A 25,063-nucleotide genomic window follows, 5' to 3' on the forward strand; every position below is an offset into this window, starting at 1 on the left:
TTAATTTTTGCCATAACTGGTGTTCGTTATAATTATTTTCCAAATACACTTTATTTGAAGCCTAATTTTTGTCTATGCTGTCTAAACAGAATAGTAGAACCTTTATTTTATAAATTGAAACAGCTGAAATTCATTGTAAATAGATGTAAATATGTATCATGTTTGTACAAAATAAATCTGCAATAGTTAATTTTAGTAGTTTTTTTTTGCAATGCTCTTTTATCACCAGTAGCTTAGGTAGTCCATGATTCCTGGACTGCAGAGTTGTCAGAATCTTTTATTTATTTATTTAAATTATGTTTCTAGCCCTTATGGTTGCAGGCATCATCTTGCAAAGGTGAACTGAGCACAAACTCATACAGTGATGTTTGGCTGAGTTTGCTGACTGCTTGAAACCATATTTCTAACACGAACTGTCATTCCTGTAATTTAGGGCACTATGGAATTCTAGCGCGCTCGCGCGCGTGTGTGTGTGTGTGTGTGTGTGTGTGTGAGAGAGAGAGAGAGAGTTGGTATTTTGTTGCAGCCAGATGCTCAACATTTGATTTTCTGTCCCCCCACCCTCTCCACTCCTCCCTTGGAACTGCCTGCAGCTGCCTCCTGGCTCCTAGTTTTCCCACAAAGGTTTGTTACTTGGCTTACAGTTCAGGCTCCCTCCTGTGTTCCATAGAGGAGTGGGCTGGTAAGCTAGTGCTGAAGTCCAGCTTGCAGATGGGGTGGTAATGGGATAAGCCAAAAGTATTGGCTGGTGAGCTGGCCTGCCAGGTAAGTGGAGAAATGAACCCCCTGAAGCAAGCTGCAAACTACTCCTTCTCTGGGACGCGGAGAATAGCAGTTCTGAGCTGGCTGCCTGGACAACACTGCAGGAAGTGAGGTCTGAGGAATGAAGTCAGGCTGCCTGGTGAACACAGTGAAGAAGAAAACATCTTCAGAAATCATATTAGAAAACCCTTAATTGAAGCATTGTACACCTAGGAATTTCTTCTGCTATGAATCACGGTTGTGTTTGCATAGGAGTGAGTGGGAGGTGGGAATGAAGGATTTAGTAAGTTAACACTGACAGAATTTAGTCCCGTTGTGCTGCAGAGTACATGGTGTCCTAGCTATTACCAAAGAACAGCTATTAAAATGCTGAGAGTCTTCAGTGACCCTTCAGCTCTTACCATTGATCAATCCTACCCAAAGCTATCTTTATTGTAAGTATCTGGTTGCCAATATCTCCTGAGTTCTACTGGAATTCCCTCTGTCATTTAGAAAAAGGACGTGCACCCACGTCTGATTCCTGGAAGTGCCAGGTATAGTAAACTGAGACTGCAACTAGCTTGTAAACTTTCAGGAAATGTTTAACAGGTGAATCGTCTTAGGGGAAAAAATGTTAAATATAAATGTGCATTTTGCTTGAGACAATGTGTCTGATCAGAAAACAAGAAGTGATGATTGCAAAGATACAAAGCTAAGATTGTAGCAGTTGAGGAATTGGGAGGGGATATTTTCAAGGGTAAACGAAGAAAGCTGAGGGGTTTTAATTCAAAGAATACAAGTAACAATTGCTCATTTTTCAGTGACTTCATGCCTTTCTTTCCTGGATATTGATGCTGACTTTATCCAATGGGAAATTACATAAACTGATTTGAATTTATATAATTTAATTTTATTTATCACAATAGTGACCTCGTCCCAAAGATCCCATTTCTCTATAAACATGGCTGCCCACTCTTGTTGAATTAGCAGGAGGGGGCTAGTAAAGAAAAGCAATAAAGTACGCTATTGAATTAATATTTTTTCTAGGGCTGTCGATTAATCGCAGTTAACTCACGTGATTAAATCAAAAAAATTAATCACGATTAAAACAATTAATCAAGATTAATTACAGTTTTAATTGCACTTTTAATAGAATACCAATTGAAATGTACTAAATATTTTTGGATGTTTTTCTACATTTTCAAATATATTGATTTCAATTGCAACACAGTATACAAAATAGACAGTACTCACTTAACACTGATATTTTTGATTACAAATATTTGCACTGTAAAAATGGCAAACTAAAGAAATATTATTTTTCAATTCACCTCATACAAGTACTGTAGATCAATCGCTTTATGGTGAAAGTTCAACTTGTAAATGTAGATTTTTTTTTTTGTTACAATAACTGCACTCAAAAACAAAACAATGTAAAACTTTAGAGCCTACAAGTCCACTCTGTCCTACTTCTCATTCAACCAATCCCTAAGACAAACAAGCTTGTTTACATTTACAGGAGAAAATGCTGCCCGCTTCTTATTTACAATGTCACATGAAACTGAAAACAGACATTCGCATGGGACTTTTGTAGCCAGCATTGCAAGGTATTTATGTGCCAGACATGCTAAACATTTGTATGCCCATTCATGCTTTGGCCACCATTCCAGAGGACATGTTTCCAGGCTGATGATGCTCGTTAAAAAAAGAATGCATTAATTAAATTTTGGCTGAACTCCTTGAGGGAGATTAGTACGTCTCCTACTCTGTTTTACCCGAATTCTCCCATATAGTTCATATTCTAGCAGTCTCAAATGATGACCCAGCACATGTTGTTTGTTTTAAAAACACTTTCACTGCAGATTTAACAAAACGCAAAGAAGGTACCAATGTGAGATTTCGAAAAATAGCTACATAACTCGACCCAAGGTTTAAGAATCTGAAGTGCCTTCCAAAATCTGAGATGGACGAGGTGTGGAGCATGCTTTCAGAAGTCTTAAAGGAGAAACACTCTGATGCAGAAACTACAGAACCTGAACCTCCAAAAAAGAAAATCAACCTTCTGCTCGTGGCATCTGACTCAGCTGATGAAAATGAACATGCGTCAGTCTGCACTGCTTTGGATGGTTATCAAGTAGAACCCGTTATCAGCATGGACGCATGTCCTCTGGAATGGTGGTTGAAGCAGGAAGGGAAATATGAATCTTTAGCACGTCTTGCACATAAATATCTTGCGACGCCGGCTAAAACAGTGCCATGCGAACCTCTGTTCTCACTTTCAGGTGATATTGTAAACAAGAAACAGGCATCATTATCTCCTGCAAATGTAAACAAACTTGTTTGTCTGAGTGATTGGCTGAACAAGAAGTAGGACTGAGTGGACTTGAAGGCTTAACATTTTACATTTTTATTTTTGAATGTAGTGGGTTTTTTGTACATAATTCTACATTTGTAAGTGCAACTTTCATGATAAAGAGATTGCACTACAGTACTCGTATAAAGTGAACTGAAAAATAAAAATATTTGCACAGTAAAAAAAGAAATAGTAATCAAAAATAAATATAAAGTGAGCACTATACACTTTGTATTCTGTGTTGTAATGGAAATCAATATATTTGAAAATGTAGAAAATATCGAAAACTATTTAAATAAATGGTATTCTATTATTGTTTAACAGTGTGATTAATTTTTTTAATCGTGTGATTAATTGTGATTAATTTTTTTAATCACTTGACAGCCCTAATTTTTTCAAATTAAACTGTTCTCTTAGGGTATATCTACATGGCAAAAAAAAACCTGCAGTAGGGAGTCTGAGTCTGGCTCACTCTATGGCACTAAAAATATCCACCTCGACATTCAGCCTGGAGCTTGAGTTGTGAAACCAACCTCCCTCCCTGGGCTTCAGAGCCAAGCCTCAATCCAAACATTTTTAGTATGGTAGCACAAGCTAGAAACTGTAGACCCAGGCTCTGTGACTCTCTCCCTCCCTCCGTCCTTGAAAGCAAAGGCAAACAATCGTTTCATGCCTTTTTTCCTGGGTTACCCGTGCAGATGCTATGGCACGGCACGCATGGAGCCTGCTCAGCTCAGCACTGCTGTTGTGAGCATTGTAAACACCTCGCGCATTATCCTGCAGTATGTGCAGAACCTGTCTAGGAGCCGCCATCATGTGGACAATTGTGAGGAGGACATGGACACAGACATTCCTGAAAGCACAGAATGTGGCAATTGGGACATCATGGTGGCAGTGTTGCAGGTATGGGATGGTTCCCAGTGGCTGCGAAACTTTCGCATGCATAACGCTACTTTCATGGAACTTTGTGAGTTGCTTTCCCCTACCCTAAAGTGCAGGAATACCAAGATGAGACCTGCCCTGACAGTTGAGAAGCGAGTGGCGATAGCCCTGTGGAAGCTTGCAACGCCTTGCAACTGACTGCTACCAGTCAGTCAGGAATCAATTTGGAGTGGGCAAATCTGCCATGGGGGCTGCTGTGATCCAAGCAGCCAGGGCAATCAGTGACCTTCTGCTAACAAGGGTAGTGACTCTGGGAAACGTGCAGGTCATAGTGGATGGCTTTGCTGCAACAGGATTCCCTCACTGTCATGGAGTGATAGATGGAACACACATCCCTATCTTGGCACCTGACCACCTTGCCAGCCAGTACATAAACCACATGGGGTACTTCTCAATGGTGCTGCAAGCACTGGTGGATCACGGGGACATTTCACCGACATCAATGTGGGATGGTTGGGAAAGGTGCATGATGCTCGCATCTTTAGGAACTCCAGGCTGTTCGAAAAGCTGCAAGAAGGGACTTTCTTCCCAGACCAGAAAATTACCGGTGGGGATGTTGAAATTACAATAGTTATCCTTGGGGACCCAGCCTACCCCTTGCTCCCATGGCTCATGAAGCCGTACACAGGCAGTACAGACAGTACTACTGGACAGTAGTAAGGAGCAGTTCAACTACAGGCAGAGGCAAGTGCAGAATGGTGGTAGAATGTGCCTTTGGACGTTTAAAAGCCCGCTGGCGCTGTTTGTTGACTAGGTTAGACCCTCAGCACAACCAATATTCCCATTGTTATTGCTGCTTGCTGTGTGCTCCATAATATCTGTGAGAGTAAGGCAAGACGTTTATGGCGGGGTGGGAGGTTGAGGCAAATCATCTGGTGGCCAATTTTGAACAGCCAGACACCAGGGCGATTAGAAGAGCACAGCTAGGCATGCTGTTCATCAGAGAAGCTTTGAAAAACAGATTCATGACTGGCCAGGCTATGGTGTGACAGTTGTTTTTCTTCTTAATGCAAAACCGCCCCTTTGTTGAATTTACTTCCCTGTAGGCAATCCCGCTCTCCCCTTCAACCACAGCTGGCAAAGGAAATAAAGTCCCTATTGTTTTGAATCCATGCGTTGTTTATTTATTAAAAAAAAAAAAAGAGCGAGATCACTGACAAGGTAGCCCGGATGAGGTCAGGAAGGAGGGAAGGACAAAGCCACATTGCTTATTGTAGCCACCCTACAAATCAAAGCTGTTTGAATAACAGCCTTCTGTTGCTTGGGACATCCTCTGGAGTGGAGTGGCTGGGTGCCCGGAGGGCCCCCGCCCCCGCATTCTTGGGCGTCTGGGTGAGGAGGATATGGAACTTGGCGAGGAGGGCAGGTGTTTATACAATGGATGCAGTGGTGGTCTGTGCTCTTGTTGCCTTTCCTGCAGCTTTACCAGATGCCTGATAATGTCCGTTTGTTCCCCGATTAGCCTCAGCATCTCCTCCTGCATGTTCTGATCACACTCACTGAATGCTTTCCTGGCCTCTGCCACCGAATGCCTCCATGCATTCAGCTGTGCCCTATCAGTGTGGGAGGACTGCCTGAGCTCGGAAAACATGTCATCCCGAGTGTTGTTTTTTGGCCTTCTAATCTGTGGTAACCTCAGGGACAGAGTTGATATGGGGAGCATAGAAACATTTGCACCTGCAGGGAGGATAAAAAGGGAGAAAAAATTTAAGAAGATACATGTCTGAGAACAAAAGGGAGACTCTTTCACAGTGAATCAAACAATTCACAGCAAAGACAGCACATGTGCTTTAGGTACAAGGTCGCATTTTGCCTTTTATATTGAGCACCTGCTGGTATGGTGACACATCACACACCACTGGGCAACAGAATTTGGTTTCCAGGAAATCATGGTAAGCCAAAGAGTAGATGGGGTTGGCTTCTTCTGCCTTCATAACATGTGGGAATGGTTTCAAACTGCAGTGCCCTCCTTTCCCATAGTATTGGCTCCAGCGTGATTAAAAGGTTCTCCGCTTGCCTGCTGCGCATTCTCCTCTTCCTCTTCCTCATCCACAAAATCCTCCTCCATGTTGTGTGAAACTCCCCCCTTGCAGGTGTCCATGGACAGTGGTGGGGTACTGGTAGGGTCCACCCCTAGAATGGCATGCAGCTGATCATAGAAGCAGCATGTATGGGGCTCTGACCCAGAATGACCGTTTGCCTCCTTTGTCTTGTAGTAGGCTTGCCTCAGCTCCTTAACTTTCATGCGGCACTGTTGTGTGTCCCTGGTGTAGCCTCTCTCCACCATGATTTGTGCGATTTTGGCCTATCTATTAAAATTTCTTCTTTTTGTTGGAGTTCAGCCTGTACAGATTCTTCTCCCCATACAGCAATCAGATCCAGTGTCTCCCATTCGCTCCATGCTGGAGCTCATTTGCAATTCTGGGACTGCATGGTCACCTGTGCTGCTGAGCTTGCCACGCTGACCAACAGGAAATGAAATTCAAAAGTTCCCGGGGCTTTTCCTGTGTACCTGGCTAGTGCATTGGGGTTGAAAGTGCTGTCCAGAGTGGTCACATTGGAGTACTCTGGGATAGCTCCCAGAGGCCAATACCATCGAATTTCACAACACTGCATTTGCACTACCCCAAATTTGACCCAAGAAGGTCGATTTTAGCGCCACTTCCCTCGTCGAGGAGTACAGCAGTCAATTTTAAGAGCCCTTAGGTTGACGGAACAGGGTTGGTTGTGTAGCTCCATTGCTTATAAAATCTACCTAATGCAGCTAAATTCGACCTAACCTCGTAGTGTAGACCAGCCCTTAGTGGAAGCACTGACAAGTTTAACCAGCAAAGTTATTCCCTACTGGTCATCACTCGCCAGGAAGGTCGTAGTTCCAAAGCACTGGTGGTTGAATGAATTGCTCCTAGCACCACTATGAGCAAAACTGGATGACCTTCAGACCACCTACCATTTATCTCTTCATGATATTGTAGATTGTTTTGAATCTGCAAGGTAGAACATGTTACTCACAATGGTAGGCACTTAAGTGAGCCACTGAGCATTGACTGTCTGGATTAACCAAGCTATCCACATCTCAAAACACATCCTTTGATGCTTTGCCCATGCTATAATCACGGCAAAGATACTTTTGTACTTTTTGATATAACACTGGACTGAGCAGAACTGGATTCTATTTCCCCCTCTGCCACTTGCCTGCTAGGAGATCTCGGGCAGTCATTTTACTGCTCTGTGCCTCAGTTTCACCATCTGTAAAATGGGGATAATGATCTGTCCCCTAGGAAAGCACTTTGAGATGTACTGATGAAAGTACCACATAAGAACTATTTGTTATTTCGTCTATTCAAGAGGTACTCAAACTGTGGTCCATGGACTCCATTCAGGTGGTCTGTGGATAGTTCCCTCTAAGGTGCGCACCTGGCTGGCTGCACATGAGAAAATGAAGGACCACCCACCTAATTTAGTGGAGCCACGCAGGCATGGTGGTGGCCGTGGGGGAATAGGGGGTAGGTGGGAGGGGGCAGTGGGGTGAGAAGAGGGGTTGGGGGGAATTTGGGATGTGCAGGGCTGCGGCGGCCAGAGAAAGTGGTGACTTTCCCTAGCTCCAGGACTGTGGCTGCTGGGGAGAGACAGCTCTCCTTCCCAGCCTCAGCTCTGTGGCTGCTGTGGCAGGGGAGAGACCTCCCCTTCTTCCCAGCCCCAGCTCAGGGGCTGCTGCGGCAGGGGAGAGAGGGCACGTCCATCGTATTAGAAAGGTAAGACTACTGATATTAAAATATGAGTTGTGTGCTTTTATTTGTAGAAAAAAAACATTTATTATTATTCAGGGTTTTTTTATATAGATAGCGCTTTTATCCAAAGCACTTTACAATAGTTAGCTAACGGTACAAACAACATTTGGAAAGATCATTAAGTGGTCCACTGAGACCCTCAGCAATTTTCAAGTGGTCCACGAAAATAAAGTTTGAGAACCACTGGTCTATTGCACAGCTTTGGCATGAGAATTCAAAATATATTTGAGGCAATCATGCAGGTTCCCAATGAGATGACTGCCAGGACCCTGTAGCCATCTTCCCTCTTGCTTCAGTTCAGCCAGGTCAGTTGTAAATCAAGATGACTTGTGAGAATGAAGCTGAGGAAGAGGACAACTTAAGCCACTGCTCTGATGCCTGAGGACGAACCTATTACAGCTGACTGATTGGAATGTTCATGTGTCTGGCTGCTCCTTGCACGGCTTCTGACTAGGAGCTGGTTTCTCCTGCTTTGGAGAGCTCCAAAGCTGTTCTAGGCTGCATTTGTATATTTAGGGCTGCTGTAGTAGAATCTATATAATTAGAATCTTCCAGAACTTCAGCGCTACAGGTCTTGTTGTGGTGTCTTTCACCCAGGGCCGGCTCTAGGATTTTTGCCGCCCCAAGCAAAAAAATGTTTGGCCGCCTCTGCTTTTTTTTCATCCCCCCCACCCCCTCCCCGGCTCTGCCCCAACTCCGCCCCTTCCCCAAATCCCCGGCCCCACCTCGTCCCCCGAGCGTGCCGCATTTTCCACCACCCCCCATTGCTTCCTGTGACTCCCCCCTGCAACCTCCTGCCCTAGCTCACTTCCGCTCCGCCTGCTCCCCTGAACACGCCGCCGCTCCGCTTCTCCTCCATCCCTCTCAGGCGAGATGAGCGGGGGGAGGGGGCGGTAAAGGAACAGCTCCCCGCCCTAGCTCACCTCCGCTCCACCACCGCCGCCTTCCCCGAGCGCGCCGCTGCTTGGCTTCTCCTTCCTCCCAGGCTTGCCATGCGAAACAGCTGTTTCGGGTGTGGCAAGCCTGGGAGGAAGGGAGGGGGGAGAAGCGCTGGAAGGGAGGCGGCGCACTCAGGGGAGGAGGAGGAGTGGAGGCGAGCTGGGGCGGCGGGGGCACATTTCTAGGGGTGGCATGGCCGGTGCCGGAATGCCGCCCCTAGGAATGTGCTGCCCCAAGCATCTGCTTGTTTTGCCAGTGCCTAGAGCCAGCCCTGCTTTCACCAGAGATCCAGCCTTGAGAGCATAGTTCATGGCCAAGGACTCAGAGCTATGGCTAAAGGGAGTCTTGGCAGTATTCTAGCCATCTCTTCTTGCCAATAAGGACATGGGAACAGTGACTGGACAACATAAGCCTGGAAGCAGCAGCCGGAGACCAGACCAGCCCCCAAGCAAAGGGCTGCTATTTAAAGGAGCTAATTCACAATCAGTTAAATTGATAGGTAGCAGGTTTAAAACAAACATAAATACTTCCTCACACCATGCACAGTCAACCTCTGAAACTCGTTGCCAGGAGATGTTGTGAAGGCCAAACTATAACTGGGTTCAAAAAAGAATTAGATAAATTTATGGAGGACAGGTCTAACAATGGCTATTAGCCAAGATGGTCAAGGATGCAGCCCCATGCTCTGGATGTCTCTACACCCCTGACTGCCAAAAGCTGGGACTGGATGACTGGGTTAGGGTAAATTGCCCTGTTGTGTTCACTCCTTTTAGAGGATAGGACACTGGCCACTGTCAGAAAACAGGATACTGGGCTAGAGAAAGCCTGTATGGGCCTGATCCAGTATGGCCATTTTTATGTTCTTAATCAAATTAAGCAAAATCCAGATTAGGACATGAAGACATTTGCTTACATTTGCCAATTTCTGGACCTTCACTCTTAATAGGTACATTTGAGGACACACATCCTACCAAAGCATTGATAGAGCAGTCCATTGGAGCAGCATTCTCCCTCAGAGCAATTTGGAAAAACCAGGTTAAAACATAGATGCCAGCAGGAGATGTGTGTGCCAGTGCTGAAGCTCCACAGGTAATGATCAGTATAGACCTGGTTAGACCGTCCAGTAGGTTGGCCCATGCTGGTTGCCCACATGATGTTAGAAACAGATGCAGCTGGAACAGCGTTCACGTGGCAAAACGTCGTTTTTTACCTTGGATTGGGGGCTGTGGGCTGACTACATATTCCTGAGGGAATTCTGCACACAATATTTTAAAATTCTGCACATTTTATTTGTCAAAGTAACACAATATAGTCATGCCAGTTTCAATTATTTGGGTAATTTATTTCAAAATACCTGTCAGCCAGTATGTCTGTAACAATACAGAAAACAAAAAAGATTCAGGAAATGTTTTTTAACAGAGTTCATACTAGGTGTATTAATACAGAACTCTTGAGTAATAATTCATTTAAACTACAGTACAGAAATGTATTTCCCATACCCCTCAAAACAGTGCACAGGCCTGGGGGAGTCAGGTAACAGAGGCGCTGACTCTGGGAGAGGGAAGTAAATTGCTGGGAAGGCACCTGGGAGTGAGCCTAGAGGGGTGTTGGGTGTGAGTTGTACAGTACAGATTGGGGGGCGGGGGTTCAGGGTGCTGACCGGAGCCACCCGGGTCCCTTTTTGAGTGGTCGTTCTGGTCAACAACTGGACCCCTGACAACCCTACAAGTCAGAGGTGGGCAGGACTGACTAATGGCTACCCAGAGCAGCCCCCCTCCCCGCGTCAGTAAGGCGCTGTGCCGGGAGGGCTGGTCACTGCTCTCTGCCCCGGGTTCCTCAAAGCAAGCGGCGTCCCACAGCCGCGCCCCCTGTCCATGGGGTTTCCCGGCCGCCTGGGACCGCGCCGGGCCCGGCTCTCCCCACCCTCCCGCCTGCAGAACCACACGTGCCGGGGACAGGCCCCGCCCACCGACCGCCCGTGGCTCCCGGGGCCTCGCCCCCTCCACTGGACTCCTCGCCTCGCCCCGCCCACTCCGGCCTCTTCCCGCTCCCTCCCACCGGCGTCCCCGCGCTGCGCGCTCCGCACGCGCCCCTCCCAGCGGGCTCGCTGTGTGCGCAGGCGCGGGTCGGGGACAGGCGCAAGGAGGGCGGAGCGCCGCGCGGAGCGGAGGGGCGGGGTCACGAACTCTGACCTCCCGGAGCCGGAGCCGCCACCGACAAATAACCCCCCAGGAGAGGCCGCCGGAGCTGGGCCCGCCAGGTGAGAGCGGCCGGGCTGGCCTGCAGCCGCTTTCCTCCGCCGGGCTCGGCAGCGGCTCATGCGGGGCCTGGCCTGGAGGCGCTGCGCCGCCTGGGGGCGGCTCTCACCCCTCCCCAGCCTGCGCCGCGTCCCGCAGGAGCCGGGGAAGCGGCCCCCTCTGTCTGTCCCCGGGCGGGCGGCTCCGTCCTGGCTTCCCCGGGCGGGCGGCAGCTCCGCGCTCTCCTGACCTTTCACCTAACAGGAAAAGCTTGTGTCTCCCCTCCCCGGATCCCGGCCGCGCCCCGGGGCCCGCTCCGCCCGCCCGGCAGTGGGGATGGGGGGCGGCTCCTGTGCCGGGCTCCCCGCGCTGCGGCTTTGGCTCCTCTGCCCGCCCGAGGGGGTGTCTGAGCTTCCCCCTTCCCCGCCGGCCGGGAGCCCCCAGGGCCGCTGGGGAGGGCGGAGGCAGGGAGCGGGTCTGGTCCGTTAGGTTGCGGGACGTTAGCACCCGGGTCTCCCCTTCCCCGTGAGCGCACAGGCGCCCGCAGCAGCCATTTTGTGTGGGCCGAGCGTCCCGTGCGGGTTTGACCGCGGCCGCTCGGGCAGAGGAGGAGGCTGGGCCCTGCCTCGGTGCCCCCGCTCGGTAGGGAGCTGTCTAGCTGCAGGCCGGCCCCAAGGGCGCTCCCGACCTGAGCTGCATGGGCTCCGTACTCCGCCCCGGGGTAGAGGCTTGTCTCACGCCACCTTTAAGTGACAGCAGTAAAGGCCGCGCCAGCCACTTTCCCTGCCGGGGTGTGTGTGGGGAGGTGTCAGGCGAAAGCTGCCCCCGCCTCGCCTTTTGTCTCCTTCATCACAGAGAAAAAAGCTACCCGCATGGGTGGGCTGTGAAATGTGCTGGCTGAATATCAACTTTCTAATCGAAATAGAGAACAAGTTCACTCCTGGTAGCAGCCATTTTACTAGAAAGCGGCAGCGACTGCCCAGGTGTGTGACTGTGCAACCAAGATTCCTTCAACTTAGAGACCTGTCAGAATGAAGGCAGTGTTTTAAGGCTTACATGGTACACAGGAAAGTTTTTTGTTTTCTCTCCGCCCACGTTCTCTCCCTTCCCCCACGAACTTATTAACCTGGTGTTTGTCTGACAACCCTACAGACTGAAAAGTTCTCCAAGTACAGTATAGGCCATTCACTGGCAATATTCTTCCCTATTTTATCCCATCACTGTATTAAACCTGATTTGAAAGCTCTTTGTGGGTGCTGTGGCAAGCTTCCTCGGTAGACACTCCCACTCAGTGTTTTGGTTGATACAGTCAGGCTGCAAATTGATGCGGATGCTAGTGTGAGCTGGACAGACTATCCACTCACTCCAGCTAAGACACTAGATGTTAAAGCTGGGTTGGTTGATGAAAATTGTTGGTTCAGATCTGTTCCAGACAAAATAGTAACCAAGATTTGGAGGGGGCAAGGCTTCATTCCATTGACAGTCCCCTGACTGTCCACGTTTAGTGAAAATATTGCCTCACTCACTTTGTCTCTCTATAATCCTGAAAGCAACAAGCTACAACTACACTGCATGCAGGTTTAGTGAAGACTGATATTTTTCTTTTTTAATACAGAATGAAGGTAGAATCATAGGACTGGAAGGAACCTTGAGAGGTCATGTAGTCTAGTCCCCTGCATTCATGGCAGGACTAAGTATGATCTAGACCATTCTTGTCAGGTGTTTGTCTAACCGGCTCTTGTCGAATCTAATGATGGAGGTTCCACAACCTCCCGAGGCAATTTATTCCGGTGCTTAACCACTCTGACGGTTAGGAAGTTTTTCCTAATGTCCAACCTATACCTTCTGTGCTGCAATTTAAGCCCATTGCTTCTTGTCCTATCCTCAGAAGTTAAGCAAAACAATTTTCCCCCTCCTCCTTGTAGCAACCTTTTACATACTTGAAAACTTTTATCATGACCCCTCTGTCATCTCTTTTCCAGACTAAACAAACCCAGTTTTTTCAATCTTTCCTCATAGGTCATGTTTTCTAGACCTTTAATCATTTTTGTTGCTTTTCTCTGGAGTCTGTCCAATTTGTCCACATCATTCCTGAAACTGAACACAATACTCCAGTTGAGGTTTAATCAGTGCAGAGCAGAAGAATTACTTCTCGTGTCTTGCTTACAATACTCCTGCTAATGCATCCCAGAATGATGTTTGCTTTGTTTGCATGGAAATTACCTTACAGATTCTGACAGGCTGCTGTATAATTGATATGGCAGACTTACTGTTTGCCACTCGTTTTGCCCTAGTGGTTTTTTTTTATTATTATTATTAGTTGTCCCCATTAGTGCCCAAAATGTGCTAGGTACTGGTCAAATGCAAAAGGCACAGTCTGTACCCTGTAAAACACATATGTATTTTGTAATAACTGTTTCATTTTTGCCAAAATACATTTGTTGAAGTGCACATTGACTTTAGTACAGGGCAAGGCTAGCCAGACTTCTTGCCAAACACTGAGATACTCATTGAGTGCATATTAAATCATGTGTTTGTAACTGGTAGTGCTACTCTTGAAAGGAGATATGTGTGCTAATATTGTAGGCACTGGCACTATTCTTATTTATTTGTATTATTGAAGCATGTAGGAGCCCTAGTTCTGGATCTGGACCCCATCATGCTAATGTTTGTTTATTTTAAAAAAATTATAGCTCAACATTTTAGTCAGTTGGAACTGGGCAGTTCTTCCACAGAAAACGTTGTTAAAAATGAAATGTGGAACCACTGCAGAGTCAGAAGAAATGACCTTGTTCTGTGTTGTCTTTCTGTTTACACTTTTCTTTGTAGTTTTTCTGTTTTGGGGAAAGTTAATTTGGCCATTCCCTGTTGCTCTTGCCACATCCTATAATTTGAAATGGCTTTCTGGAGGCGGTGTTTCCTGTCTGAAAAGAGTTGTTGTGTATGATTCTTAGACTATTGGAAAGAGACATCATTTTAAATAGGCATAGGCATCTGTCACCTTAGTATCTGAATGTCTCGGGGAGAACAAAAATCACTGTAGGCCAGTGATCTAACTATCCTCTGTTTTTTCCCAGGACTCCTGGGGCTATCTCTTAACAGATTTATTTCTCTTCCTCCTTTTCTCATTCTTTACTGTTTTTACTTGTAGCTGTGAGAAAGCTAAATCAAATACATATGTTTTATTTTTCATTCTGAAGGCAGTGTGCTTTGTGGGCATTTTTATCTTCTCTAATGAGTTCCATAGCTTTGGTCCTGGTGCCAAAAAAGCGGTTTCCTGCTCTTATAAGCTTCACCCCTGAGGTTGAACATCATGGTTTCTACAGAATAGAGCTTTGATGGATGATTCCAACTCATCTATCTTCAGTTAACTCTAAATTTTTCTGTAGATTACTGAAAAGGAGCTCTTTTAACTGATGGCTCAATAATAATGGGACTGTAGTTGCTATTGACAAAATTTCTGTCAGTATTGCTCGGATGTGAAATGTATTTACAGAGTATTTAGATTCAAAGTTATCTGTTTTGTTAATATCGATTTCCCTATGTAACATAAGATTGAAAGTATTTATAGTGACCAAATGTTGAATATTACATTGCTTAAATTTTGTATGTTGATATATGTATTTTTAGTTGTTTTACTTACTAGTTTACTGTGCATGAATTGTATTGGTTAATGTGTAATAAACATACAGTTTCTCCATCTAATAAAGTTGCTGTAGTTTTACCACAGTTTGTGAAGCAAAGTTGTCACATGGGAGAAAAGATAAGCTATGGTCTCTGTATTGATTATTTGATTCTGAAAAAGTAAGACCAATTTCCAAATACCGGGGACTCATCTCTGTGGCAAGATTCTAAAATAGACTGTCAAGTATGTGCTTATTCTCCTGGTTTCTGAGCCACAAGTAGTTGAGGTTTTGTCATCTTGATTCTGCAAAGCTGAAAACAAATACTGTAGGATTTCACAGCATCTTGAAAAAGAAAAGGAGGACTTGTGGCACCTTAGAGACTCTAAGTACTCCTTTTCTTTTTGCGAATACAGACTAACAGGGTTGCTACTCTGAAACAGCATCTTGTGTATATTTGGTGAGAAAATGGTGTTGGCTCTCTCACGAGAGAGAATGAAAACTACAGCTAGTAAATGTGAGAAAAAGAACACTTTGTACACTTAGTGTATAGAATATTTGCCTAAGGAAAACTATAAATTGTCACTGTTCTTAGCTATGATACTCCATATATACACCTCTACCCCGATATAACGCTGTCCTTGGGAGCCAAAAAATCTTACCGTGTTATAGGTGAAACCGCGTTATATTGAACTTTCTTTGATCCACCGGAGCGTGCAGCACCCCCCCCCCCCCCCCCGGAGTGCTGCTTTACTGCGTTATATCTGAATTCATGTTATATTGGGTTGCGTTATATCGGGGTAGAGGTGAAGTTTTAGATGTCTTCATTTAATCCTAGAATCCTGTTCCAACATGTTTACAAAGATTATGGGGGCACTCCACTGTCTGCAGTGATAGATGGGAGGGCATGGCTTGGGCAAGTAGAGAGCCGTGTAGGGTATGTACTCGCACACATACCTCCACCCTTCAGGTGTGTCTACACTATACTTGCCTAAACAGTGCCTCAGTGGTTATACTGCTGTTTATACCCATGCTAGGGGCTCTCGGCTGTCAGCCCTGCCTGGGGTGGCCGGGCTGCAGGCTGTCATACCCGCACTTACATCTCCTGTAGCACTTACGTTGCCCCATGGTGACAGCTTGGGCTTTCAAAGCAACAGGGGATGTAAGCATAAATAAATAAAAAGATTTTGCAGTCCCTTCAAAAGTGTCTGGCGGTCCGGATTTGGCCTGCAGTCCACCTGTTGACTACCCCACTGTAAAGTATACAAGGACCTCTATTTTGTATCTTCTGCTTTGCATTAGAAATTTTTTTTTTTTTTAAGCTCCATGGACAGCTAAAGATCTAGTAAACTTGACATTAGACACAAGTGAAACCTGATTGAGGGGGAAATTATTTTTATTCAGTCTGTTTAAATCTTTTTCATTTCCCATTTAATCTGGGAATTACAGGCAAAAATATCTTTTAAACATTAAAAATGCTTGCTCCTTCAATCAAAGGTTTCAAGACCTCAGAATTCAGAGGATAACTGAAAAGATCACATTGTAAGCTCTTTGGGACAAGTTATGTGTCTTCCTTAATTTTTGTATACTACATTGTGGGCACCACTATAAATACCTACTATTTGTAAGGGAAAGACAAGCAGATTTTTTTTTTTTTTTTTTTTTTTAGAAAAATCAAGTTTTTTTTAATGCATAAGAAGCAAAAAAAAGTGTGCCCTTCATTAGCAGTATATTTTCAAACTAAAAAGAAATTCCTGTACAAATGGAATTAGTGAAAATCTGTATGGAAGATTTACTTTTTTTACACTGTTTAAAAAGGGGAAGGATGTCACTGTGGAATATAGGACTTTGAATGCAGCAGGGAATAAGATATAATAGGTTACTTCCACTAGCCTGGCAAAATACCATATTTTAAATCAGTGCTTCTAAATTTTTTTTCCAGAGGTGGATTCTTTCATTGATCACCTTTCCTAGCAGTCCTGTTCCCTTAATCTTTCCTCCAACTGCAGTGTTTAATATGAAAAATTAATATCAGGATAGCATTAAAGTTATGAGGAAAAGATGCTTTAATATGACTGGTGCAGATATAAGCCTGGTTGCTTCTTCCTCCACATTTTATGCTTACAAGTATCAAATCTCCCCTTATTTGCTTGTAGACTCATCTATTTTAAATTTCCTTGGTTATTGCTGTTGTCTGTCTTTCAGTATGTCTGACTCTTGTAAATGTTGATGTGTGCAAATATGATCATATAGAAACGATATACAAAAACATGAAGCACCGAAGAAGGGTGTGCGTAGTTCCTTAAGTAATTTTTGTTAGACAAAAAACCCCAATCCTCTGGTACTCTTCAGAGTCCTGGATTGGGCTGCTGCTCATAGGAAATATTACTGTTCAAAGACTCCTTTGCCATTGTGAGAAATGTGGCTCTTTGTACTACAATTTGAGAACTGCTGGTTTAGATTTTTGTGCTGCTTGAACTTCCTGGTATTAAACTACTGAACTAAGTTTTATAACTTTTTCAAGGAATGCTTCTGAGGCCACTGGTAAAGGAGACCAATTCTGCAGTGCTTTATAAATAATAAAAATGAAGCAAAAAATGTAAAACTATATACAGTAAGGTTAAGTTGCATGGAAACACAATCAGGACGATGATACAAGTGGTAAGAGAGGCCACCAGTGAACTGACAAATGCTGAAGAAGTGCTGGAAGGAGCATTCTGACAAAGTGCTGAACTCTGTAGTTCATCCAGATGCAAGCATTCTATGTACGCTGGATGAACAGGGCAGCTTGCAAGGCAGAATAGATATTAGCACTGAATCACCATCAGAAAAAGAAATAGAGCAGTGAAGCAGTTAAAACAATGGGAAAGCTGCAGGCATAGATAATATAATAGTTGAGCAGCTAAAACCTGATGGGACAAGTGCTATCAAAGCATTAGAAAAAATACTTTAAAAGGTATGGGAGCATGAGGGAGGTACTGGATGACTGGCTGAAGGCAATAGTTGTATCAGTGCTGAAGAAAAGCAATCCTCCCAATCCAAATAATTATAGAGGTACAGGCTTATTATTAGTACCAGGAAGAATGATGAAAGTAATTATTAACAAATTAAGGTCAGTTTTAGAGGATGTAGCAGGCGAAGAACAGTGCAGCTTTAGACCAGGTCAAAGTTGCATTGTTCAGATATACCCACTCTGACAGTTATTTGGGGGAGGGTAAGAATGGGAATTGAAGATGTTTGTTGTTTTCATTGACTTCACTAAGGCATTTGATTTGGTTTGGAAGGATGCATTATGGAAAGGAGTAAAATCCTATGGAGTTCCACGTAGGATTACTGCAGTTATAAAAGTTATGTATGGAAACTCCCAGAGTGCCATAAGAATTGGTGGTAAATTAAGCAGCTGTTTCAAGTCAAAGTTTGGTATAAAACAAGGGGGCCTGAAATCACCATGGCCTTTCATCATGTTCTTAAATTGGATATTAAGAATGGTAGATGAGTTGGAGGGCATGACATTGGGTGATCTAGAGTTAAGCTCTTCAGCTGATGCAGATGACATCCTACAACTGTCAGACACATTTGAATTGATGATGGTACTCTTTCCTACGTGGGAAATGGGTGTAGTTGACTTGGACTTGCAATTACTTTCTTGTCTTGGCACTTATTGTACCTTGGAAAAGGGACAATAGGTAGAAATGCAGCAGTGGTAAAGTCATAGAACAAATAATACCTTATGTGCACTTAGGAAGCTTCATCTGTACTGATGGTTCCATCAAAGATGAGGTTAAAAGGAGATGTACATTAGCTACAAGTGCTGCACAGAAGTTGACGAAATTATGGACTGATAAAAACGTGTTTGGTACGAAAGTGAAAAATTATCAAACCAATATAACAATGGTATTGTTTTATGGTCTGGAAGCAGCACCGTTAAATGAAACAAACATCAGAAGGCTAGAGACAATAGAGATAAGAGGTTTTTGGAAGATGGCAGGTATAAAGTGGAATGATTTTAAGACATGTGAAGTTAGGAGGAGAGTAGGATGTGAAACTAAGTATGGGATTGGCTGCAGTCAAAAGATTACAGTGGTGGGGATGCTGTACAAGACAAACAGATGATAGGATCTCACAGAAAATAACGCAAACACAACCAACATCAGTCAGACCTAGAGGCCAACCACCGATTAGATGGCAGGACATTGCACTCAGGGATTTGACCAGGCTGGGTTTAATGGAGGAACAAACCATGGACAGAAGTGAATTGTGATGCTGTACTGCTTGCTCCCTGTGTCTGCAAAGATGCTTCTGGGGAAGGGGAGAGGAGGAGGAGAAGAAACATGCTGCTTAAAAACAGCTTAGAAAAATAAGTACTTAAATCTCTACTTATCTCTAGTTAGCACATTTAATCATAGAGGATCTTAAAGTTCTTGACAAACTATGATGCCTATTTATATATAATCAGCAAATTCGGAGTAAATTATGCCACCCTTCTAATGAGCACATAGTAACACTGGGCACTAATTTAGGAATGAAAATGAAGAGCAGTGTTTCCGTTTTCAACTGAATAGGGGATTTAGGCAGAATGATCCATGTTAGAATAGCAAAAAATGTTGGAATTTGTACCAGCTAGAAGTCGGAAGCTTTGTTTAACATCTCTCATGAAAGAGGGCAACATCCCATATTGGGCAATTGTTTCATTACTGATTCAGAGGAAAGCAACCATCTACAAATTGTCATCAATTGTTGTAGTCCCCATGAGTTTTCCTTGGAGGCCTCTCATTTAAAGAATTAGCTCCATCACAGTTGGTTTCTGAGACCTAATGAAGTCTCATTGTGAGGTGTTATGACTGTCCAGGGAAACGAAACAGTCTTTTCACCAAACTTTCCATAATATTAACTTTTTGTTGAGTGGGTGATAAGCTTTCCTACAATGGTTTACAGATGTCTGAGGGATACACAGGAGATTTTTCCAATAATACCTGGTATAGTTATACTGGTATAACTCAAACTTATTCCACAATAAGGGTCATTTTTGTAGCTTAGCTTAAATCACTTCTAATACAACATAAGCTAAACCAGAAAAGGGTACTCTTATAGTGGAATATGAGTGCCCAGACCGGGAGTTACACTGGTATAACTATAACAGTTTAAATTCACACCCTGCCTTATACCAGTATAACTTCCTGTGCCAGAAGTCCTAGTTGAAGTACAGGTGTACATACAGCACTATGATTATTATGTAATATTTACACATCCTTGTAAGTATGTTCCCAAATATAGTAAAACTTGGGCTGTTGTTTAAAGCTTTTAATGTAAAATGAATAGCTACAGAATGCTACAGATTTTAGGTGACAATCTGGCATAATCTGATGAAGTTTTGTGCAGACTTTGATTCCATATAATAAATTAGAATTAAGAAAATATATTAATATAAAAAATTAGGTATGAAGACCCATCTCTATGTGCACGGCTTACATTAGTATCAATAGGAATTGAGGGCTTGGTGTTTAGTTTTCTACGGTGTGTTTCCCCCATGTGGTGGTAAATTTTCATTTACATTGCCTATAATGGAGCATTGTAATGGAAATTATCATTAAACATAAAGCATGCATGACTGTGTGAATTGTTTTTGAGTTTACTGGTGAATCTTATCTTTTCTGTCATAATTTTAGAAGTTGGTGTCCGTTGAATGAATAGTTTAAGAAACAAACTCCTGACATACAAGTATCAGCATAAAGAAAGGCATGAGAGAATACGGATGCTTCTTAGAAAGATAGTTTACGTTTCAAAAGTCAGACCATCATATAGTAAGAACAAGTGACCATGCTTGTTTCTTTTAAGGTAATAGTTCTTTTTAGGTCCTTGCTATATGGCATCGACTGATTTGATAGAGAGCCATTGATTTGAATTTTGCTCTTCAACAGCAGAATAAAGGCTTTGTCTGCTCTGACAAATTGCACAATTTTAACTACATTGAGATAGCTGAAGGGGTACAACCCCCCAGTTGTGAATACAGTGGTACTGGTATAAATGTGTTTGTACTGATATAGCTTGTTCATATATAGGAAGGGAAACAATCTATAATGGTATAACTGCATCAATGCTAGGGGTTGTACCAGTATAACTATATCAGTTTACAAAAAAGAATGATTCCTGAACTAACGTAGAATTCTGTGCCAGACATGAAATTCTGCATGTGTGCAGTGGTGCATAATTCACCCAGGAGTAAGTGCACCAGTGGCCTAACTTCTCAAGTTTTTTGTAGACATCCTTGCAGAGGAGAGTTTTATGGAGGGATTGGAAGGAGGATAAAAAGGAGATATGGGGATGTTTATGGGGAATTCTTTGCAATTGCGAGGGTCGGCATGGGAGAAAGTATGAAGGAGCTTGTTTGAAAATGCAATAAATGGACAACAGAAGCTGACATCACTACTCTGTTTATCTGTGGCATTGCTTTAAAAGGCTGGTAGGGGGCAATATGCACATTCTAGAACAAGAAACAATCAGCTATCACTAATGTTTTTATTATTAATATAGAAAACAAAATATGTATAAGGTGTGCTCTTCAGAGCAGGAAGTATGCCTTAGAAAGCACTTAGCATGTTGTGGGCATGCCTGGAATTAAATAATAGGAATAGGAATAAGAATATTACTGAAAACAAGGAAATTCAGAGTTTAGGCTGAAACTCCTTAAGGAGTACATTCAAGTATTTAAGCCCAAAATTCAGAGTCTGAAATATTCATATTTTGTAATTATTTCCCTTCAAAATCCACTAAATTAATTATTAAAAATATTTCTCTATCATGAAATTAAAATAACTATTGCTTATTCTCATTTCTTGAGTATTTAAAATACTGCTTTCTTACAATGTCAACTGCTTACAGGTGCAGTAGCAAAAAGCACATGTTCTTTGGGGGTGGGAGGGAAGGTGGATGAGGGACAAAAATATTTGAATGATCTAGAAATCTGTCTGAGCAACAGGGTTTTACTTCTCAGTGTAGTGAGAACTCTTCAGGAGAGAGGTAGATTCATTCATGTGAAAGAAAATGGTGCTTACTGTACCTGCAGGAGTCATAAGGTTAGCAATAAAGCAGAATATATTTTCCAATTATCAGGGTTTATGTAAGAGGCCAGAATCTATAGAAAATGTATGAGATTATGTTAAGTTGCATGATTTAAATAAGGGGAAAAAATGGATCACCATACACTTGGTAGGGCACCAAAGCTTTGCTGTTGAAAAGCATTTCTATGTTTGTTAGTTTCTCAGGAGTCTTGGGCTTTGCTGGCTGGCTGTTGCTCCCATTGGTGTTATAGTTCATGTGCTTGTGGGAAAACTTGACATGAGTTCAATAGCTGGATGGCTTCCAAGCTGAAGTAGGGATCTTCCATTAAGTATTGATCCACTATTGGCCTAATGCTCAGATTAGTCTATTATTTTCTGCATCAGTAGAGCAGTTGGCCCAACAGTACATGTGAAGAAAGTAAAATGCTTTGGAGTGGCCTTTCCTATCTCATGTGAAATGTAACACTCAGGCTTTGTCTACATTATGCAGCTTTTAGCGACACGGCTGTGCTGCTAAAAGGCACGCAGTGTAGCCGCTGTTTGTAGGCAGGAGAGAGCTCTCCCGCCGGCAAAAAACTTTCACTCCCAACGAGCGGCGGTAGCTTTTTCAGCAGGAGAGTACTCTTGCTGACAAAGCGCTGTTCACACTGGTGCTTTTTGTCGACAAAACTTAACACGTCTGAATGACAAAAGTTTTGTCATTCAGTTGCCAGTGTAGACAAAACCTCAATGTTTTGAGAACAGTATTTCCCATTTTCAGATAGAAGCTCTTAATTCTAGTTCAGAATTCATTCACATTGAAAAAATATTGAATTATTCATTAAAAAATCAGCATTTTTACCAGTCTAATTCATGGATAAGAGTTTAAAAATGCAAAATTATTATGCTAAATCTGTAAACCTGTATAATAACATCTACAAAACTGAAATGGTGTATCTTTTGTTTAATTCAGCACAGGAGTTTCCACAGAGTGATTATGCATACGAGGTGTGAAGTGTAATCTAGGTACCATAGGTAAGTTAAAGGTGAACTACAACACTTTGTACATATGTATCCCAAATTTTTTTCTTTATTTACTTTCTCAGTACTTCATTCAGGTTTCCATGTTTGCCCTGTAAGATCTGGTAGCTTCAAAATTGTCTGAAATATTGCTCAGTGTTGCTTCAGGTGATGTTGATGTCACCAGTTGTTACAGGGTAAATCTGGAACACTGAACTCAAGACTAAGGCTACAAGAAAGGTTTACCAGTTATACTGTTATAACCCTTGTGTAGACACTTTTACTTTGGTATAAGGATGGGTTTTTTTGTTTCGCTTAAGCTCCTTTCCAAGTGACATAAGCTAAACTGAAGAAACTCACTCTTAGGCTATGTCTACACAACAACTTTTGTCGGTCAAAGGTGTGAGCAACATAAGTTTCAGAGACAGAAGTGCTGGTGGGGACAGTGCTATGTTGGTGGGAGATGCTCTCTTGCCAACATAGCTATCTCCGCTTGTTGGGGGTCGTTTAATTATGCCAACGGGAGAGCTCTCCCATCGGCATAGAGCAGCTACACTGGAGACCTTAAAACAGCACAGCTGCAGCAGTACAGCTGTGCCACTGTAAGGTCTGCAGTGTAGACATAGTCTTGTACTGAAATAAGAGTCTCTGTGGGAGATTATACTGGTGTAATTACATTGGTTTAAATTTGTATCTTCGGCTATACTGAAATTTTTCCTATGTAGTTAATGCCTAAAGCACCGACCCTGTAAATGCTGACACACATGTATAACTTTATGTACAGCAAGTAGTCCTGTTGATTACGATGGTACTATTCACAATGAGTAAAGTTAAACACACGTAAGTCTTTGTTTTATTTGAACCATAGCAGGTGAGTAAACAAGGAATGAGTTTTAATAATTTTTATTTTAGAATATAGTTGAGTTTGTTTCACATCTATATATTTTAGAGGCACTGGAGTCCCATTGGAGTCAATGGAACTAGAGTTATTCAGCATCTTTTGAAAATCAGGCCACTAATTTTTAAACTGTAGTTTTATTTAAATTAATAAAATCTCAAATCTTCACCTTTTTAAGAATAGTGTTTCAGGTTTAACTCTGACTTTACTGATTTTGAGCCACATTGTCATATAATTTACACATAAAATGTACTCAGCCTTAAAATTGTTTTCATCTATCTGGGAATTTTTTAAATTAATTTAAAATTTACTATTTAGTCACAAAACAGTAACAGCCACTTGTGCAATATATGCACAGTACCCTTTGATGCACTTCTGTTGGTTTGTACAGAAGAAGCTGCTAAAATTGACTTGTGAACAAGAATAAAGATAGGCTGGTGTGATTTTTAAAATGTTTTCTTTGATGTATAAAGATGGCCTATGGGTGTGGGGTTTGTTTTGTTTTATTTTTAAAAAGTTCAACTTGTTTTTTACATTAAAAATGCAGGTCTTCTCCGCTTTGTTTTTTCTGGATGGCAGAAGAATTAGTAGGGTTAAGACATCATTTACCAAGAAAGATTACACTTACACAGCTGAGGCCTTGTCTACACAAGTTCCTGTTTAAGTTAAATTAGCATAACATCACACCTTTAGTTATATAAATATAACTTTGTAGACCGGGCCTAACTAAAATCAGATTGAAAATGATTTTGTTAAACCAGTGCAAACCCCTGTTTAAAATTGGCTAAGAGCAGTTTAGTTTTGTGTCGACACTCAGAAATTTAACTGAATGCGTGATGTTGTGCCAGTTTAGTTAAATGAGTGCAATTTTGTGTATAGAAAAGGCATACATTTACTTGTAAATGCAAACTAAACCAATTTAAATCAGTTTTCAACTAATGGCTGTACAGGTTTCTAGTATTTAAAACTTCCAACGCCTGTTTAATTTAGACAGCTGGGAGAACAGATTTTTGTTCAAAATTTCATGTCCTCACTCCTTCAGATAAGGGAAAAGAAAGCTTTAATCTTATTCTGTGGTTCGCCAAGGAGAACAAAAAGCAAGGAACAACATGACTTGATATTCCTCATATTGTTAAGGATTTTTTTTCTAAACAAGTATTAAAAAAACCTTTTTGAAGAAAGGGACAACTTTTCAGACGTTTGTTATGAATCTGAAAATAGTATAAAAAGGGATGGGTGGCATGAACAAGCTCTTTTTCCTTAGTTCACATAAATAATGTTGATACACTCACTAATAAGGAAATAAACAAATAAACAAATAAATTTCAATCTATCAGATAGATGGCCGGGGTTGCAGCTGTAGAAATGTGTCAGTGTTTGCCAACACATGAACAATAACCAGAAGGAAAAGCAATTTTATTTTTAAGCTTCTGAGAGAGTGTATTGAAGTGATAATGAAAACAAAGTATTAAAAGTTTATCA

At 42.6% G+C, this 25,063-nt stretch overlaps 1 protein-coding gene across 6 annotated transcripts in view; it reads left to right on the plus strand.

The window, feature by feature from the left end:
• The first annotated feature begins 10,829 nt into the window (after window positions 1-10,829).
• Window positions 10,830-25,063, plus strand: part of NR2C1 (nuclear receptor subfamily 2 group C member 1) — a 99,180-nt gene continuing 84,946 nt past the window's right edge. For 2 of the 6 annotated variants that reach the window (XM_074941891.1, XM_074941895.1), the window contains exons 1-2: window positions 10,830-11,026; window positions 22,637-22,698. The gene's annotated coding sequence lies outside the window, so the exon portion shown is untranslated. The remainder of the gene's footprint in view (window positions 11,027-22,636; window positions 22,699-25,063) is intronic. The other 4 variants (XM_074941893.1, XM_074941896.1, XM_074941892.1 and 1 more) reach the window with 3 other exon arrangements.

Source organism: Natator depressus, chromosome 1, assembly GCF_965152275.1.
Source record: "Natator depressus isolate rNatDep1 chromosome 1, rNatDep2.hap1, whole genome shotgun sequence".
In the NCBI taxonomy this organism is placed as follows: Eukaryota; Metazoa; Chordata; order Testudines; family Cheloniidae; genus Natator; species Natator depressus.